Source organism: Felis catus, chromosome B2 (genome assembly GCF_018350175.1).
Source record: "Felis catus isolate Fca126 chromosome B2, F.catus_Fca126_mat1.0, whole genome shotgun sequence".
Taxonomy (NCBI): Eukaryota; Metazoa; Chordata; class Mammalia; order Carnivora; family Felidae; genus Felis; species Felis catus.
In genome coordinates this window covers 121,077,288-121,090,282 of record NC_058372.1, presented here as the reverse complement: position 1 = coordinate 121,090,282, position 12,995 = coordinate 121,077,288, and the positions used below count along the sequence as shown (strand labels likewise).

Here is a 12,995-nt window from a genome sequence, read left to right as displayed (position 1 = left end):
CACCTTACTTGCAGAAAAAAATTTAAAAAAGATAACATTTTCAAAATGCAAATGCATTTTTGTTGTGTATTCACATGTCATTAAATTTTGTTATAATGGTGGTAGCTGCCTATTTTGATTCCCAGAGGGACTTATTAGCTTGATCCAAAGAAAAAGGAAGTGGGGTGGGGTGGATTGTGTTCTAATGAGAATTCTTCCAGTTGTGCTCTTTCTTAATTAAAAAATATTAATAGGTAAAACACTGATTTAGCTGAGGAATTGGTGGATGTGCATGTGTTTGGACTTATACGTACAAACAAAACGTGTCAGAATTTTTCATAAGTCAGGAATCAAAAGTGAAATTTCTGACCGTAGTCTGGCTCCAGGAGGGAGTATAGCTCAGCTATTGTGTGCACGCAGCTGGCTTCTCCACTAATCTTTGGTAGTTCCAACCCTTGCCTCTTCTTTCTTTTTTAAAACAAAAATATTCTGTTAGAATTTCTTTTCGTTTCCTTGATTATTGCCAGAAAAGAAATGAACGCTTTCCCCCTATCTATCCTTCCATGTAAAGATGGTGAAGCAGAATGAGTAGGTTTTTTTTTTTTTCTTTTTTTTCACATGAATGTTATGTTTCCACAAGCTCTTTCTGTACTGGGGAAATACGCTTCAAAATCCAGTAAATGCTTTTTAAGTCAGCAAATAGCAAAATTTTAGCAGACCAATGATCTTTCTTTTAGACATAACTCTTCAACCACTATTTTAGTCTACTGAAAAATTTGTTCTGAAAATAGTTAATCTTTGGTGTTAGGTAGAATGAATGAAAAGAAAGATCTGCTATTTTCATATTTCAGGGTTAAAATGCAAAAAAGAAAAAGAAAAAAGAGTTAAAGAAGTTTGAATGATCAAGCATCTTAACTCAAGCTTACTTTTCTCCCAAAATAAAAGAAATGAAGACTGTTCTAAATGGGTTATTTAATTATTGTTAAGACCCACAGTGTTATTTGTGCATGCTCTGGTATAAACGTCTCCTCATGGTAAATAAATTCTATATTCTCAGGAATGTTAAAATGTTCTCTATCCCTGTAAACAGTAAGTTATGTAAAGGAAATGAAATGTGAAGTGAAGCCAAAACTCTTATTGTAGCATTGTTTGGTTAAGTTCTGTGTTCATAAGATATTGTCATCTATGAAGGAATGTGACTTTACTAAATGTTATCATTTAATGACATGGAGTATGGAAAACTAAAACAAGTCACACTTGATGTTGTGTTTGGGACAAACTGAAGAAGTTATTTCCACATTTATATGATAATTTGCAACAAGCAGTGTTGAAAACTGTCCAGTATTCAAGTTTTTTAGAAAAACAATTCAGGTTCAACCCCCTCTGACCATAGGAGGATGTCTATCTTACAGTTTTGTATTTATTTTTAAGTGTTTATTTTTGAGAGAGAGAGAGGGAGGGAGGGAGAGAGAGAGAGAGAGAGAGAGAGAGAGGCAGAGAGAGAGGGAGACACAGAATCCGAAGCAGGCTCCAGGCTCTGAGCTAACCCTTTCCCTCTGCCCTTCCCTTGAGGGTACCCCTCCCTCCCTCTCTCTCTGTCTCTCAAAAACAAAGCAAAACAAAAATAAACAAAGAATCACAACAAAAATTAAAACTTTCATCTCGATACTGATCTCATTCTTTTAGGCACTGTATTTTACTGAAAACAATTTCAGGACTTGAGGATTTGAAGTAAATATGAATTATTTTTTTAAGACATTATGCAGCCAATGAAAGCAAATTTAATTATCCCAACGAAAACTTACTATATGAACATAAGGCCTTTCACTCCCAAATCCCTCTGCTTCTGTTTTAACAGAGTCTCTGAGTGGGAGAATGTTCTGAAATCGCCCACGTTACGGCTCACTCTCTAAACCAGAAGCCTAGGATTAGAGGGATTTTATCCATGTGCAGATAAGCAACAATAGTTAAAATAACTTCTACATTCAGCCATCAAGAATTATCTTTGTTCGATTCTCTTTCCTGAAGTCAAGAAGAAGTTTCTCAAAAGTTTCTCACGCTGCTAATGTTACGCTTCAATATTTGTTTATCTCATCAAAACTGTGTGGCACCTGTCATTTATGGGTCTTCTCTTTCTCTTGACTTGAATGGAAAATAGCATTCCAGGAAAGCTCTCAGTCCTAAAAACTTACAAACATTTTGTACCATGAGAAAACTAATACTAGAAATGATGGTTCCATTTGGAAGCGTAGTCCTGCCAAATGAAGTCCAACCCTAAGGTTTTATCAAGAGGCATGCTGATGAGAATCTCGTCAATTTCATGATGCTTTGGGGACTAACATTTAGTTGGTGAATTTATGGACTGAAGATGAACTACTTTCAACAAGTGATATGTCAATGCTTTATTTGTCAGCTAGATCAGAGATTTATTTTATGCTGAGCAGACTAGGAATAAGCATAGGGAATGAGAAGGAACGGAGACAGAGAAGTGAGAAATGTAGCTGATTTTCTACTGTTCCGAAGATGGACAATTCACATTGGCAAGCCACTCTCAGATGCACCAATGAGGAGATACTTGCAATAACAACCAGCCCATGTCGCAGGAAAGTTTATGCTGGTATCTTCTTGAGCACATGTGAAATAGTTACCAACTCTTTGTGGAGACTCATCACCTCCTCTTTTTTCTTTAAAAAAGTTTTTTTCTAATGTTTATTTATTCTTTGGCGAGAGAGACTGACAGAGTGTGACTAGCGGAGTGGCAGAGAGAGAGGGAGGGACAGAATCTGAAGCAGGCTCCAGGCTCCGAGCTGTCAGCACAGAGCCCGATGCGGGACTCGAACTCAGACCATGAGATCATGATCTGACCCGAGGTCGGCTATTAACTAATTTAATATTAAAGCAGGGTTCATGCCAGGGGGAGTTCCTGCCACTCAGGTAAGGTCTGATGGCTTTTATCAAACAAGGTCCAAAAAGAGATGATCCATTTTGTAAAGCTATTCCTTCCAGGCTGACTTAATGAAACAGACCTTTCAGAAACTTGCCTTCTAGAATCATTGAGAGTTGGCCTTTTAACTCAGGGGGGAAAAAAGAAAAGAAAAAAAGCTAAAGAATCAATTAATTATTTTCTAGTCAATTACTGCTTGCTAATTTCGAGTGGACTTGTGTTTCTAAAGTAAAGTATGACTTGGAATTTAAAAGATGTATGCTACATGAAATAAACATTGCTCTAGTTACTAGGGTCAATGCTCCATTTTGTCCTCTGGGAGCTCTTGTAGTTATGATGTAGTCATGGAGGGTCAAAGCAGGTTAGTCATTTTTTCATAGTGATAGTTCATTCATTTGTTCTTTTTATTTGTTTATGGCTACCCAACAGTGCCCTGACCCAGTCTGACATTTATTCCTGCGGGTCAGCAGATGACAGAAAATGAAATTAAGTACTTAGTTGCAAAGTGACTCTTTGTTAAGCAGTCTCGTGGAAACTTTGATAGAAAAGCAACAGTTAAAAACAACTGTTTAAAATGAAGTTTGCCAATGATGCGTGGTTTCCAATAATCTATTCTTTCTGTTTTCTCCTGTACCACTGATTATCAAGATTTAAATAACTATAAATAAACTCTCCAGATGCAGAGGCTAAAACTGTCAATCAACATTCTCTGCAGTCTTTTATGAGTTCCTGGATGAGTGCCTTCCTATTTTTTTCTGGTAAGGAAATGTGTCCAGCGTGCCTTCTGCTGGGTATTTCCACATTAACTCTTTCCTCAGGACCTTCTAGTTTAACATCTACAGAGTCAGAAATGCTAGTTGAAGAACGCAAAAAAGCTACATTGATACTCTTGCCAAGAAATTTCTTGAAAGCCAATCACCTTCCAAGGCAGTGTTTCTCAAAATGGTGCTGTTGAAATTCAAAGGAGACAAAAGAAGCAATCTTTAAATACCTCTGTGGTTCCTATGAAAAGCCCTTCGGGTCCCAGGGTCTTATGTGCCATATTGAAGAACCCAAGGATAACATTTAACCTGTTCCCTCTTGCACTGTTCTTTCCACCTTGCTCTCTGGTTGACAGGGGAGTCCTCAGGGCTTAAACTTTCTCTGCCCCGAATGAGAATAGCAGACTAGTGACATGGGTCACTGAGGTAGGATCTTGAATGAGTGAGGTTAAAATTCGTAACAGTCATTAGGATGTCAGCTCAAGTTATCTCAATCTTCATTCTTAATGTAATAAAAAGTCTTTAACTCGGGCAGCAAATGATTTCTCCAGGTGTGTTTTCCTGCCACGGATTAGTCTCACTGCCTCAGTTTCTATGGAAGTCGGGTTATAAATTGTGCTGTTAGTCTCACTGCCTTGTTTCTATGGGGCTGAGTTACCAATTGGGGAAGACTTTGCCGATCCCAGAAGGTTTTCTGAAATAGCTTTGTGGTCAAAATAAGAAACAGTTATTGGGAAGAAGCAGTTTCTTTAGACAATAGTTAAGAATATTAATCCATTGCTCCCAGGGCTGGCTTCATAAGCACGCAAGCTGTGCAGTCACATGGGGGCTCCCGGGACCTCAGGCTTGGTTGAGGCACTGTTATTGCCACCCGAAGATTCTCAATAATTTTATCCTTGTACTCACGTTTCTGTTAAACCTTTATTTATTTTGAGAGAGACAGAGACAACCTAAGTTGGGGAGGGGAAGAGAGAGAGGAAGACAGAGAGAAACCAAGCAGGCTCCACACTGCCAGCACAGAGCCCGACTTGGGGTGCAAACTCACAAACCTTGAGATCATGACCTGAGCGGAAACAGAGTCGGACACGTCATCGACAGAGCCACCGAGGCTCCCCCCGAACTCATGTCTTTAAGGGACGTCAAACAGGGCAATGGAATATGTGTTTGAGCAGATAAGATACATGTAATGTGCATGATTGCTGTCATTCCTTGCTGCCCCATTCACATATAGTGTTCACAGTGACCCCTGAGCACAGCATTTAGGGGGACCCACGATGCACAGGAGTTCACTGAAATGCAAAGCAAATCAAGGCAACCAATTACATTCATGAGTAAGTTCTGGGGGGGGTGGGGAGGGGTGGTCTGGCAAAACTGAGAGGCCACGTTTTCTTTTTGAAAGGGAACGTGCTCCACATGCAGACAGAAGACCGTAAAGTTCTAAGAAACACAGACAACTAAGGAACTCTATTGTAGCTCTCCTCTCTGCATTACTTCCTCGTATTAGCCAAACACATACGCTAGAAATCATGACCCAAAGGAAAGAGTGTGATCTATAGTTCCTCTTCCTGTTAGCCCTTCTTTATCCATCTGTGAGTTGAAGGTAGAGTGTTACTTGAATGGACGTACCATGGAAATTGAAAGAAAAACAGTTGAGTTAGCCTTCTGCAGCATTTCCCTCCTTCTGATCGGAATAAAATGCATATGCGTGTATGAGCTGTAAAATGCAAATTGTGCAATTTCGATGATTCTGCATAAGTGCTTTCATATTTGTATTTGACCAGCGTGCGCGACATAAAAAACATGAACCGTAAAATTCATGCTAATAATTTAAATATTTATTTTTCCTTGATTTATAACGTCCTTCAAGAAAAGTAAAAAAATAACATCATGACAAGTGAAGAGAAAGGCCAGAAAAAAGCGAAATTTTTATAATTAGAGACCTCTAGGGGCATGTTATTTTCTGCTTTTTGTTTCTTTCATTTTCAAATGTTTAGTTTTGAGAAAGAGAGAGCGCACTCATGCAGGGGAGCAGCAGGGAGAGGATCTGAAGCGGGCTCCACAGTGTGGAGCTCGAACTGACCAACCATGAGATCGTGACCTGATCAAGATCAAGTGTCTGCTTAACCAACTGAGCCACTCAGGCACCTCTCAGCTTTTTGAATAAGAGGATCTACATTTTCATTCTCTTCTGGGCCCTGCCAATTTTATAGTTGGCCCTCGTTGCTCCAGAGTGGTCTGGTTTGTGACCTTGTTCAGTCATTAAGGGGTGGGGTTGGGGACAAATAGAAGGGGATGTGAGGCACTGAGGAACTCCTCAAGCCCCTTCCTTCCTGAGACCCTGTGGATTCCTCATTGTTTCAATGGAGGTCTTCGTTGCCTGTTCGCAAATTATCTTAATAATAGTAGTTTCTATCAGCCTCCCAACCAATGAATGGTCCCAATATTCCTCCTTGTTTCTGGTTTTCTAAATACACATAACCTTAAGTCATCTTTGCTATTGTTACTTCCCATAGAGCAAGTTCAAGTGCTTGTGTTCAATCATTTACTTTCAAAACCATTTCCTTTTCATTCCATTTTTAATCCCATAACTTGAGGTCGCTCGAAGTGTTTTACAAATAATAGCCTGCAGAGTTTGATTCTCTCCCTCACCCTTTTTTCTTGTGTTCTGATGTTGTTCCATTTATTCTTGGGGTGTACAGAATTGCAGTCAGGATCTAGGCTTTTGTAGATGTTGTGTTGGTTGCTGCTAGGGAAAAAGAGAGAGAGAGAGAGAGAGAGAGAGAGAGAGAGAGAGAGAGAAAGAGAGACGTATTACTTACTAATGCTGTTTAAAATTCTCCTAAGAGGCCATAACCAACTGACCAAGAGGTCAATAATGTTTTACCCTTGTCTTCAGCCCTAGTGGCCTTCCGTGACCTTTAAGTAAGTCTTTTGATCTCGGCATAACCTCCATCTCTGATACCTAACTTCACACTGCCTAAATTCCTGGAGTCTTAGTATCAGAAAGCGCTAACGTGTAAATCCCATTCCTATTTCTTTTATCTATGTCCTAACGAAAGCCTTAAAATTTCAGGACAGTCTTCAAGCCTGCCCCCCGCCCCACTGCCACCATGCCCAGATGTGTCCTGCCCTTTTCTGCCTTACTCTGGACAGTTCAGAAACACCAAGTTGCTTTTAGTTCTTCAAAGGTGCCCTGTGTTTCAAGCCCTCTTATTTGCCTCATGTGAGTCGTTCTGTCTAGAACCACCTTCCTTGTCTTCTCCACCTAGATAATTACCTTTCAAGCGTTTAGTATCATCTCTGGCATTTCCTTTTCCTTCACAACGGAAGTTAAGAGCTATAGGGCTCATGTTAACCTGGGTATCATTCTACTTAGCACATACTATATACATTCAAGTCATCTGTTTATGTGATTGCCTTCAGACCAAACTGCGATGCTCTTGAGGGCAGAGACATATATTTTTATTTGCTGCAAGTTATGTAGTCTCTCTCTCTCTCTCTCTTTCTCTCTTTCTCTCTCTCTCTCTATATATATAATTTTTTTGCCTGAAAAATGAACTGAATTAGATGCATTCTAATCTAATATGTGACACCTCTTCTGGGTATTATTTATGTGGTTCTAACCCAGAAAACACCAATATACGCATAGAAATGATATGCATCAGCATTATTCTCATAGAATTTTTAAAGTCATGGAATCTGAAAATTAGAAAGAACCCCAGAATATCCTACTCAACGTAGTAATCCCCTTTACAAAGCTATTTATTTATTTACTTATTTGAGAGAGAGAGAGAGAGAGAGAGAGAGAGAGAACGAGCACAAACAGGGAAGGGGCCGAGAGAGAAAGGGAGATGCAGAATCTGAAGCAGGCTCCAGGCTCCAGAGCCTGATGTGGGGCTTGAACTCATGAACCGTGAGATCATGACATGAGCTGAAGTCAGAAGCTTAACCAACTGAGCCACCCAGGCGTCCCTCCTTCACAAAGCTTTGGTCACTAGTATTTAATTTAATTTTTTTAACCAAGTTTGGGGAATGGGGATGATTGAGGAAGAGAGTTCCGTGAATCCTTTCCATCCAAAGCCAATCCCTAATATAAATTCTCTTTTCCAATCAGGGATGAGCTACTCAGTTTAGAAGTAGGGGAAAGGTCACTAGAAACTTTTGCTATCCCTAGGTTTGGGCAAATCCTTTCCCAAGAATATTGCAAAGAAGACGCCACAAAATTTCCAGGTATTCAGGAGTTCTGTTATTATCTCAGCTAAGATAAGCCCCTTAGAAAACAGTTTGGGTCCTCTTCATGCGGTTCAGCCAGAATTTTAATTAAAATTTTTTTTTATATATTTATTTATTTTTGAGAGACAGAGACAGAGCACAAGTTGGGGAGGGGCAGAGAGAGGAGACACAGAATCTGAAACAGGCTCCAGGCTCTGAGCTGCTAGCACAGAGCCTGACGCGGGGCTTGAACTCACGAACTGCGAGCTCACGACCTGAGCCGAAGTCAGATACCCAACCGACTGAGCCACCCAGGCGCCCCCAGAATTTTAATTTCTTAGTACTTTCTCAAATCTTTCCTTCTTGAGAAAGTTAACTGCCTTGGTTGTCATTTTCATCGGTGTCCTGCGTCGGTTACAGGATTGATGTCTGTTCTTCTCCGACTAGAACAAGCACACCGGATTCCAGGAAACAACGTCCATGTTTTCAACTTTCCCAGTGTCAGTATCTCCTTTTATATCTTTCATACCTGCCTTCCCCCAAACACACCGATCTGTAGAGGACGTTAGTCGTCTGATGGTGACAAAAGCCAGCCTTGATGTTCAGATTGGAGATAGGTCGTTTGTCCACCTGTCTAGGGACCCAGCGTAATGAAGAGGGGCCTGGGCCAGGAGCCTCACACATGACTTCTCCTTCATCTACTTCTGCCAGCGCTTTATGACGGTCAGGGCTTCTTACCTTCTTCTGTCTCTCTGCCGACTCCCTCTACTGCTGAGATAGACCATGCTTCCTAACTTTGCCAGCTTATTTTGGGAGTCCAAGGAAAAAAATAAACACGGAGTCAAAAGTGCCGTGGCAATGAAGATCTCGTGTTCAGTCTTCTATCCATATTGAGAGTTAATTTTTTATCTTCCTTTGCATTACAGGCTGGTCAGTCCAGATGGGGTGGAGCAGAGAAAGAAAGGCTGTGATAGATGGGAGAAGGTGTCCTGCAAGAAGAAAACATAGACGAACCAGTGTTGACTTGTGTCTCCATGTACTGAATTAGACTTCTTCTTTTATTTTTTTTTTATTTTTTAAATGTCTATTTATTGTTGAGACAGAGACAGAACATGAGCACGGGAGGGGCAGAGAGAGGAGGAGACACAGAATTGGAAGCAGGCTCCCGGCTCTGAGCCGTCAGCCCAGAGCCCGACGCGGGGCTCGAACTCACAGACCGCGAGATCGTGACCTGAGCCGAAGTTGGACGCTTAACCGACTGAGCCACCCAGGCGCCCCTGATTTGGACCTCTTCTTAACCAGAGACCCTATTTCTTGGATCCAGGCTGTTTTTCTCCGAAAAGAAAGTGAATTGCTAAATTATGAAACTAGCACGATGAGATAGAGAGATGTCTTACCTATGATTTGACTGTGGATTGCTTCCTCCTCCCCACGTTTGTCCTTTAAGAGTCAGAACTGCTCTTCAATTTAACGAACAGCATAGCTAATAGAGCCCAATTTGCTTCTGGGCAGATCTATTGGGCCCATAGCACTTAGGCCTACAGTTAAGTACCACCATTTGTGGCCTGTGGCATTGTGCCCACCGCAGTAACTAAAGCAACAAAGACTTCCTGCTCCTCAAGAACTAAGCACACACGTGCTGCAAGGTTCATCAGGGCGGCTTTGTGTTCCTCCCCTAACGTAGCCGGTGCTTCATCAGTGAGCCAGGGTGGCCGGAGGCTTGGATTGTTTTTTATTTTATTTTTAATGTTCCTTCAAGGCTCCAGACACACTGGAGACATCCCGACACAGAATGCTTTGCCCAGCACAATGTGATGCCCTTTACCTAGTAAAAGAGTGAGCCTCATAAAGGTGCTGCCTTCCCCTCAGAACAAACAACGGAAATGCATCAGGAGAGCTCAGCTGCAGACAGAATGCACATCATGAAGCAGGAGCCACCACGGGATTCCTCAGATGAAAGCCGATTTCAATGAACATTGTGTTTCACAGCCGGCTTCCTCTCGCTCTGTAAGAGCTACAGAAGGAACATCCCACTTGCGTCTGCTGACACAAAAGAATGCTGTGGCTGGGAGATCTTATCAAGCTTTCCTGTGCCCCAGTAACAGAGCTCCAGTTGTGTCTTGTAAGAATTGCTCATTGTTTCATGGGGACGACTGGCTCCTTTGGGTGGGATCTGATGGCATGTCAGGGAGCGGAGGTAGGTGGTGGTAGGGGGGGGTGTGGTGGTCAGTCAGTCACATGACCCAGATTACCGGCTGTGAGGAAGTCAGAGGGAAGAGTAATCTTCAGCCAGTTCTGCTGAAGAGCTAAATGGTTAAACTATTAGAATATACGTGTGTTATTTACTTGCGAGTGTCACCAACAGTGCAAGTTAAGAACCAAAAGGAGAAGTGATGGTCAGAGGTTCTCTGTTGGTGTCAGCTGTTCCTTCTTTTTAAATCAATTCACCTACGGCTGTTTGTTTCTGGCAAGATTGAAGAGAACAAGGGAGAGTGGTATTGACTTAAAACCAAACATCGCTGGACAGCTTAGATGCTAAGTAAGCGTTCTAGAGTGTATGACACGAACCTCAAAAATATAGACTTGTCTGATGAGGCTGAACTTCAGGCTTAAAAGAATCACGTTTATATTTAAGAGTCTAAGTTAATACATTGAATTAATTAAATGTGGCCGATTCCAGATCATGTTTCCTTTGCCAAGAAAGTTCACAATAGGGAAGATTGATGGCTACCTGTCTAGCTACACGGAGAGTAGAATTAAATTTTCTTCTCTTTCCTCTTCCTCTTTCTAAAGGTTTGTTACAGTAATCAGTACATATAAGAGATATATAACTGGTAGTAAGACGTGCCAAGGAAAAGGGTGACCGCAAGCTTCCTACAAGGTCAACGCTTGAGATGGACATTGATGATCTTTCCCTTCTGTATCTTCATGGAGTACTTTCTGAAAGGGCCTTTGCCATAAAAGTATTCGTATTCAGTTACTTCAACAAAAAAACCCAATTAGTCTCCTCCTATTCTACCCAAGATTCTGAGGATCAAAGTATTACCAAGACACCACCTTTGTTTGTAAGATATTGGTTATTAAAATTATTAAATGTTGTAATTAATTACGTATACATTTGTTTTCTCTCAGCGAACTGTGAGCATCTTGAGAACAGGAGCTAGATCATATTCATCTTCTTGTCTCCATTGCCAAGCACAATGTCTTGTACATGTTAGTGTTCACTAGATATTTGTTGGATGGGTAGATGATGGATGGATAGATTGACAGGTGATAGGTGGCTGGCTGGCCGTGCTATAGTGCCTACAGTTACAAATGACTCGTCTACGTGGTTCGTGGCATGACAATACCTGTTAATCCTCCAGGACTTTATTATCTCACTGTTAGATGCATAAAATAGATTTTTCAAGATCACATAGCCCAGCTCCTTCAGTTTACAGCTGAGGAAATGAGACTTAGAGAGAGAATCTCATTTATTCACAGTCCCACGCTAATAAGTTAGAAGCAGATCTGGGGTAAAATTAAGATCTCTTGCTTTTCAGTCAAATGCCTGCTACATTATGTTGCTTTCCATGACTCATATTTGGAGGCTTCATGGGACCCCGTGGAGCAATCTGTCACTCTTGGCTTATCTGTGAGAGAAAGTGGGGCTAGAGAAAAACCAGGTGAAAGGGGCCTACGGGCTGCCGAATTCATATGTTGATGGTACTTGAAGGAAGGTAAGAACAGAATGACTCATCTTTATTCAGGCTGATGTCATTCCGCGTTGCTCTCAGAAGACGCCACACTCAAAATTCAGCGGGTGTTCTATTCCCTCCCTAGTCTCCTCGATAACCTTTGGATCTGGTGCAGTCCAGCCCTACTCCGCTGGCCAAAATTTCCGTTTGACACAGAGTCGAGCCTTTCAAAGCCCTTTCCAGAGAAGCTCATGCTATCCACCTGACGGTGAGGCTGGACTGCTGACTCTTTCTCTAGATCCTTCCACTGTAAGGACAGGCTCCCAGCATATCATCTCTGATTGCCTGGATTTCTGTTTCTCTGAATTATGCCCAGCCACACTGCATCTAAATACTTGTGGTTGACCTGTACTTAAAATCCTTTCATTAAGAACCTAACCTTTGAAGCTATTTTAGAATGAACACATAACAACACAGATGAATCTTGAAATAATTATGCTGCGCAAAAGAAACCAGACAAAAAAAAAAAACAGTACATACTGCCTGACTCCATTTATATAAAAATCTAGAAAATGCAAACTAATCTTGATTGAGAGAAAGCACATCAGTGGTTACCTGGGGAGGTGGGCAAGGAGAGGTAGAGAGGGGAGGTTGGAAAGAGAAAGGAGTGAATTTTGACAGTGACGAATATTTTACTCACTTGAGTATAGTGATGGTTTCCTAGGTGTATGTATATGTTACAACTTATCAAGATATGCAATTTAAATATGTGCAGTTTATTTTATGTCAATTATATCTGAATAAAACTGTTTTTTTTAAGAATGCAACCTTTTAAAATCCAACCAAGATACTGTACTGGTCAGGGTTCGATGACAGCGGGAGAAACACTAGGATGTGTGTGTGTGTGTGTGTGTGTGTGTGTGCGTGCGTGCACAAGCGTGCCTGTCTGTGCCGGATACATTTATCCCAAGTCCAACCAGAAACACATTAACTTTGCCCCAGAAGAGGATCCAAAGTTCTTTTTTGACTTGAGGTGATGTTCATTCTTAGTGTGATTCTAGCTGATTCACACTTTTCCTTTTTTATCCTATAACTTACATACTGAGATTTTAGGTTAACTATTAGATTAACCCATATTAGATAATAAGGGGATGAGAAAGGATAAACACAAAAATAACTGGTTAAACATATATATATATATATATACACACACACACACATATATATATGCACAAATACTCATAATATATATTCGTATACATAGTCATATCAAAATAAAGAAGAAAAACTCATAACTATTACAGTACTTATACCTACAACTGGTCATGTGATCATAGATGGTATTTATAGCTGCTTCCTCCCACCACCCATTCCATATTCTCTTTGTCTTCAGCAAAGACTTCAGCTAGTTGTGGTGCGAAC

At 41.0% G+C, this 12,995-nt stretch overlaps 1 long non-coding RNA gene across 1 annotated transcript; it reads left to right on the top strand.

Moving 5' to 3' along the window:
- The first annotated feature begins 9,674 nt into the window (after positions 1-9,674).
- Positions 9,675-12,400, top strand: LOC109500217. The gene is made up of 2 exons (XR_002157863.3): positions 9,675-10,018; positions 10,690-12,400. It is a non-coding gene; the product is annotated as an uncharacterized LOC109500217 (long non-coding RNA).
- Positions 12,401-12,995: the final 595 nt, after the last annotated feature.